Source organism: Chrysochloris asiatica, unplaced genomic scaffold (assembly GCF_000296735.1).
Source record: "Chrysochloris asiatica unplaced genomic scaffold, ChrAsi1.0 scaffold00070, whole genome shotgun sequence".
Classification (NCBI taxonomy): domain Eukaryota; kingdom Metazoa; phylum Chordata; class Mammalia; order Afrosoricida; family Chrysochloridae; genus Chrysochloris; species Chrysochloris asiatica.
The window spans coordinates 8,623,137-8,630,740 of record NW_006408588.1 but is presented as its reverse complement, the minus strand read 5'-3'; the positions used below and the strand labels follow the sequence as shown (position 1 = coordinate 8,630,740).

At 36.9% G+C, this 7,604-nt stretch overlaps 1 protein-coding gene and 1 pseudogene across 1 annotated transcript in view; one reads left to right on the top strand and one right to left on the bottom strand.

Annotated features, from left to right (window-relative positions):
- The window catches only part of CEP128 (centrosomal protein 128kDa), a 707,284-nt gene that overhangs the window by 675,493 nt on the left and 24,187 nt on the right, over positions 1-7,604 (bottom strand). The gene's annotated exons all lie outside the window — the stretch shown is intronic.
- Positions 3,930-7,604, top strand: part of LOC102825749 — a 6,204-nt pseudogene continuing 2,529 nt past the window's right edge.

The window sequence follows — 7,604 nt, the reverse complement described above, 5'->3', positions numbered from 1 at the left end:
ATAGAGAGAAATAATTATAATCATTGTAATGAAACAAAGTATATGATTTGTTGAATGTAAAACTGATGATGTGCCCTGTAAATTTTCACTCAATTCACAATAAAAACTTTCTTTTCTTTTAAAGAGAATATGGAAAGAATACAGACAGTCACTGTACCAAAAAGAAATGATCCATATCTAACCATTTCAAGAGGTAGCATATGATCAAGAACCAATGATACTGAAGGAAGAAGTCCAATATGCACTAGGCATTGACAAAGAACAAGGCTCCAGGAATTAATGGAATATAAAATCAAATCTTTTAACAAACTGATGCACCACTAGAAGCACTCACTTATCTATACCAAGAAATTTGTATGGAAGCTATCTGGCCAACTTATTGCAAGAGATCCATGTTGGTACCCATTCCAAGGAGAATTAAACCAATGGTGTGTGGAAATCATTGGGTAATTTCATTAATATCAGGCAAGCAAAATTTTGCTAAAGATAATTAACAAATGGGTGCAACAGTATATTGACAGGGAGCTGCCAGAGGTTCAAGCCAGATTCAGACAAGAGTGTGGAGTGAGGGATATCACTGTTGATGTCAGACGGATCTTTGCTGAAAGCACAGATTACCAGAAAGATATGTACCTATGTTTTATTGACTATGCAAAGGCTTTCAAATGTGTGAATAAAGATAAACTATGGACCATATTGCAGAGAATGAGTATTCCGCAACACTTAATTGTGCTCTTGAAGAACCTGAACACAGACCAAGAGACAGCTGTTCGAGTACAAACAAGGGGACACTGAATGATTTAAAATTAGGAAAAGTGTATGCCAGGGTTGCATTCTTTCACCATACTTATTCAATCTGTATGCTGAGCACATAATCCGAGACACTGGATTATATGAAGAATGTAGCATCAGGATGGGAGGAAGGCTTATTAACAACTTGTGATATGCAGATGATACAACCTTGCTTGATGAAAGGGAAGAGGACTTAAAATACTGACTCATGAAGATCAAAGACCATAGCCTTCATTATGGTTTGTACCTTAACATAAAGAAAAAAAATTTTTTCCACCACTGGACTAATAAATAACATGAAGATAAATGGAGAAAAGAATGAAGTTGGCAAAGACTTCATTTTGCTTAGATACACCATCAACAATCAGGGAAGCAGCAGTGAAGAAAGCAAACAATGTATTGCATTAGGCAAATCTGCTACACAAGACCTCTTTAAAGCGTTCAAGTGCAAATACGTCAGGTTAAAGAGTAAGGTGCACTTGACCCAAGCTATGATATTTTCAAGAGCCTCATATGCATATGGAGTCCTGGTGTGTAGCACTGTGGGTTAATGCGTCAGACTGCAAAGCCATTTGAACTGCAAGGTTGGTGGTTCAAGCTCACCAGCTGCTCCTTGGAAACCCTATACAGGGTCACTATGGGTCAGAACCGACTCAATGACACTTCACAACAACAACATATGCAAATGAAAAATGGACCACAGAAGAATTGATCCATTTGAATTAAGACATTGGGGGAGAATAGTAAAAGTACCACAGGCAGTCAGAAGAACAAACAAATTGGTGCTGGAAGAAGTACAACCAGAATGCTCCTTAGAAGCCAAGATAGCTAGACTTCACTTCTCTTACGTTGGACATATTATCAGGAGGGACCAGTCCCTGGAGAAGGACATCATGCTTGGTAAAGTGGAGGGTCAGCAAATAAGAGGGAGACCACAATGAGATGGACTGGGACTCCAGGGCAGTAATAACAGTCTCAAACATAGTAGCATATGTGAGCATGGAGCACGTATCAGGGGTGTTTCATTTGTTGTATTATTTATTACAGGTCAGAACTGACTTGATGGCAAATAACAACACCACCAGGTTTCCATATCACTTTTATTCTAACACATTGTACCAGATTTACTTTTAACTACTTGAGTGACAGCGGGCCTCTGTTTTTTAACCACAGTTGTTGTTGTTATATGCCGTGGAGTCGGTTCCGACTCATAGCGACCGAGGCTGTAAGTCTTTACAGGAGCAGAAAGCCTCATCTTTCTCCTGTGGAACAGCTGGTAGTTTCGAACTGCTGACCCTGAGGTTTGCAGCCCAATTCGTAACCACTACGCTACCAGAGATTAAGATAGCTTTCAAAATCTGATTAATGACATATAATTATATAACCTTTCAAACTGTGATTCCAAAATCCCAACTTTCAGAAATATAAATTCACACCACCAAAATGTGTACAGCCATTATTTAGTGAGTGAGGCAAATGAACCCTGACACTGTGTTTGGAGATTGCATCTACCTTGGGCTCTGCCACTGTAGGGAAGTTACTAACCATTCAGCACCCCAGTTTTCTCATTTTCAAAATGATGACAATATAGAGTATCTACCTTATTAGATTCTTAAGAGGATTAAATGAGTTAACATAGACAAAACTGTACAGGGCACATGGCAGATTACTCAAAAGACTATATAAAGACAGGTGTTAATGACACAAAAAAACATACTGAACCTCATCAATGACCCTCTAACATTCCTAGCCAAGAGGCTTTCATATATTATAAGCGAAGCATTAACTTTAGATTGCATATTGTAAGGATTCAAGGTAAAAAGAGCGAAACAACATACATTTCAAAGAAAAGTAGTCTACAAAACTCTACATGACTTGAGACCCTTAAAGATAAAGAGGAATGATATTCAAAGTTCCTTTTGGGGAGCAGATCTTCTCAGGAAGCAAATAGGTAGAATATTTATATGTCCACACCCTTTTCCTCATCTTTTAGTAAACTATGGCACAAAGTTAATCTCCAAGAAAAAAACTAAATATTTAAGTACATACATATCACATATCCATTTACTAAGGAATAGCAGTAAATTAATTTATGAAATCTAGTTAATAATGTAAGTTCTTTCTTTTCCCAAAGGCAACAGAGTTGGTATCATTTTCTTAGTAATTTCTTCATATTTTAAATGAGAAATGCTCATTTCAATTAAGCAAAGGACATTTCTAACAAGAAGAATGTTTTTCACATTTAGGCACTGGTTAAAATGGATTCACCTGTTAAAAGATGTTTAAAAAAATAATAACCACAGGCTCCACAGCAACAGAACTTGTGAAAATTGCAGCATAACTTTAAAAAAAAAAAAAAAGAAAGAATCATCTTCCAGAGTCCCACTCTAAAAAAGAACACACATCAATTTCCTTTTAAAAAAACATAAAAGGAAAAAGTCAAATGGATAGTCATAAAAGTCACTTCAAAACTTGAAGAGCAAAAACAAAATGATTCAGCAAAATCACATGATACTTAACATATTACATATACTCATTGTTAAGCTATGACATATAGCAATAAAGATTTTAAAACTAAGAAAGCAATTTGCAATGAGAGGTGTATCAGAAAGATTCATTTGTCATGAGAAATACTCTTTTGTTACTTGCAAGTCTTCCCATAGATAATGGCAGGCGCTCCCAAGATAGCTTCTACATGTCAGGGTAAAAATCATTGCTTTGTCAAGAGACTGTAATGTAAACCAATGAGTGACATAACCTTTTTATATGCGAGAGGAAAAGAACACAGAGAACCAAATGTTCTAAGAGAATACGAACTTTAGGAACCAAAGAGATTCCAGATAAAACTAAAGAACAGTCTGAAGCAAAAGGGACGACTCTTGCAAGAATGACTTATTTTTTATCAGTGGCTATGCATTAAATGTACTTACAACTCAGAAGTTGAGTTTATTTGCCTTCCATGATAATCATTCCCCTGAAGAATTCATCATTATTCAACATTACGCCTACCACAGAAGCTTAATACCACACATTTTCAATGTTCATCTGTACAGAAGTATCTCTAATACACAATGTCATTTCCCAGTTGTCTAATTCAAATAAAATTTGTCAGCAAAAATAAACATCTCATAATCAACATGGGGTCATGGTGTGGTACAGTAAGTTAGTCACTGAACTGCTAACTACAAGGAGAGCAGTCCAAACCCACCAGCTCTTCTTCAGAATCCCAATATAGCGTTGCTATGAGTCGGAACCAATTCAACAGTACTTTACAACAATAACAACAATATTCAACATGAAAATGTAGGACTATTCTCTGCTAGTTAACAAAAATGGTTTAATTTTTCACTAGTAAATTAAAAAATAAATAATCAACTCTCATCAACAGTAAGGTAATTGATTACACCTAAAACATGGTGCTCCAGGGCAGGCACTCAACCATAAGGTTGGTTTAAAGTGCAAGATCAGAGGTTCAAACTCATCTGCCACTCCTCAGAAACCCTATATTGGGTTGGTATGAATCAGAACTGACTCATAACAATAAAATATTTCATGAACTATCCAAATATACAAACTCATACAGTTTCATCAGTCAAAAACATTATAAATCATAAAACTCCTTTAAGAGCAAGAATATCCTAAATTATTGTCTAAATAACAGTACTAGAAAATCTTATGAGAATAGATATAATTCCCTGCACCAAAGCAATTAATTTCCAATTACAAATGAATACTGATTACTATACTTTTGCTTTATATGAATACAGCACTCATGAATTACAACTTGGAACTTTATGGCAATTCAATATAGCACAGATATATTTAAAAATAATCATTATGACATAAGTATAATGTGAACCTTATTTTTACAGTATAATATATTCATCATTGGAAAGAAACAGGTACAAATTTAATTGCTTTTTCCATGAGTTTACAAAAGATGATTTAGCAAATTCCAAATGAAGGAAAAATAGAGATAGAATTGGCAAAACACTGATAAAAAAAAAATCCTGTTCCAGAACTATGGGATATCTTTCCTTCTTTCATCCCTATGTGATGTTAGTATAAACTGGTAAGGGCAATCATTACACAATTTTCAAATGTGCATGTCCCTTAACCCAGCAATTTTATTCCAGAAATCCAATTACATAAAAATTTATGTACAATATCATTAGCTGTTGTATTGTTTAGAATAGCAAGAATAAAAAATTTGATATACTCATACTACTGAAAATTATATCAATTGTTCAAAAAAAGGGGAAGAACTACAAAAAAAAGTCCTACAGAAATTAATATGAGATACATTATTCAATGAAAAAATTACAAAAACATTATGTGTACATGATTTTCATTTTTTTTTTAAATAACAACATGTCTGTACATGCACAGAGAACACTGTAAAGACACAGGAGACTATTAAAATTGTTCCTTCTGTGGAGCACAACTGAGAGCAACAGTAAGAGAAGATTTATTTTGAACAAAAACATGTATTATTGTCTTCTAATAAGCTAGTAAGTTACCTTTAAAACCCTTCATTCACTGTGATGGGTACCTTTGACCCAAATTTAGCGTGTCTTGGTTTAATTCTGGATTCTTCCGGTTCTGCAGTAAAACTTTTAAACTCAGTATATACTAATCTATTTAAATTAATTGGCAGTCCCTCTAATAAGTTAACCTAAATTTAAACTACACAATAATAAGCAATTTTGACTTGCAAAGAAGGCAGACTAGACAGAAAGGCTGTGCAGACCCTCTGCAGCAAGGAAATGCAAAACCAGACGAGACACATGCAGTAGATAGACCTGGAACTCTGAACTTCAAATGATGGGATAGAGAGGAGGATCAAGTGCTTACTGTGAGACAGAGTTGGGCAGATGTGGCAAAAAAAGTAGGTAAGAGCTGAGCTGTGGTGGCCGATGGGACTTACCTCTAGGGAAGCTCCCACTTTCCTGGCTGTCAGAACTTCTTGGAGGTTGACATCAAGGCTGTAAGCTCATTTAAGGTGGAAGAAACTATCCGCAATAACCCCGCTCAGGTAGGCCCTGCTCCAAATTTGCAAAACTGGCACTAGCCAGTTCTGGACTAGTTCTCAATAGAAATGGCTGAACATTTTATGAGATAGAGAAGAATGAAGAAAAGAAAAGAAAGAAAAAAAAGGAAAGAAAGAAAGACCTGTTATCTATGAGAACTGACAGGCACAGCAGGATCATCTTGAAGTTTCTTGAGTTGTTGTAAAGGTGAGGCCAGTAGGTGGTGCAGAGGCACCACTAACTGGTGGACAGAAAGCAGTACCCAGGTTTTTCTTTTTTTAATTTTGGTTTTGTTCTTTTACTTCTTTTGCATTATTGTATTGTTGTTTTGCTCATCTGCTTACTTTCTCACTTGTGGATGTGTTTTCTCTTCTTGCTTCACCAACAAAAGGCAGTTACTACAGCCATGCCGCCCAACTACAGTGCACCCTATACAGCCCCACCTAGTGTCAATGCCAGCTGCTATACACCAGATCATTTGGGCTAGAGTCAATGCCAGCTGCTATACACCAGATCAATGGCAACAGCCAATATCAGCTAAATCCACCTAAACTGAAGTGCATGAGCAGCGAAAAGAGCCTTGGAATATGAAGGGCCTATGATATAAGATCGAGACACAGACTGAAGGGGTAAAAGAGGGTAAAGAATGTTAAGGTGCTTGACTGTTTTGTGGATATTGGATTCCCCTGCCAACTACTGTAGTATAGACATTTAAGTGGTATCCCACTTAAAGGATAATTGAGAAAAATGGTTATAGAAAGCTTGTAAACCCATCTTCAACCTATAATAGATTGGATTATCTAAAAGAGGACTAGAATATACCCAGGAAAACAGGCTTCTTGTTAAGACTTACAGGGAGCAAGCATAAATTGCTTCAACCTGATCAACTGTACCTTTGCTTATGGATGAAGCTACCCAAAATTCCAACAGAACAGAGAAGGATTTTCGTATCAAGGATCAAGCATGTCTCCTCAGTACATTGGGTTGATAGGCACAGGCAACTTAGACTTTGACTACCAAAACTGGGGGCTATGAAGACATAAAGTGGTTGGCTTACAAGCTTTCATGAGGGTGCTTAATGTAATAATGAGGGGAGTAAGACAGAAACCCTACTGAATAATTTTCCTCTTGTCCCGATGGGTCTGGTGATGAGGGGGGTAGGATTTTACGATTCAACTTCAAGTAACTTTTAATCAGGTCTAATAGTGATTGTCATAACTGTAAATGTAGAAAAGGTGTAAATAAAAGGGAGAAAGGTTAATTTGTCATTTCAGGAACAGAGGACCCTGGGACCATCAAGATGAAAGAACACGAGAGGAGTGAGGGATCCTAACCAGAAAAGTGTCAACAATAGAGATGGTGGCAGAGGCAATTGCACAGATAGACAGCAGCAATGGACTACAGGTCCATGGACTGAGAAAAGTGGGGTGCCTGCAGGTAGGAGGCCAGCTTGAAAAATGTACCCTTTGGATATTTAACGAATAAACATTTACAATGTGAACTAATGTGCTGGAATGCCAAATCAGTGTGAACCATAAAATCAGTGGTTTAAGCTCACCAGCTGCTCTTTAGAAACCCTATACAGGGTCGCTATAAGGAGCTCTGGTAGCGTAGTGGTTATGAATCGGGCTGCGAACCGCAAGGTCAGCAGTATGAAACTACTAGCTGCTCCGTGGGAGAAAGATGAGGCGTTCTGCTCCCGTAAAGATTAACAGCCTCGGAAACCCTGTGCAGGGTCGCTATGAGTCGGAACTGACTCCACGGCACATTAACAACAATAGG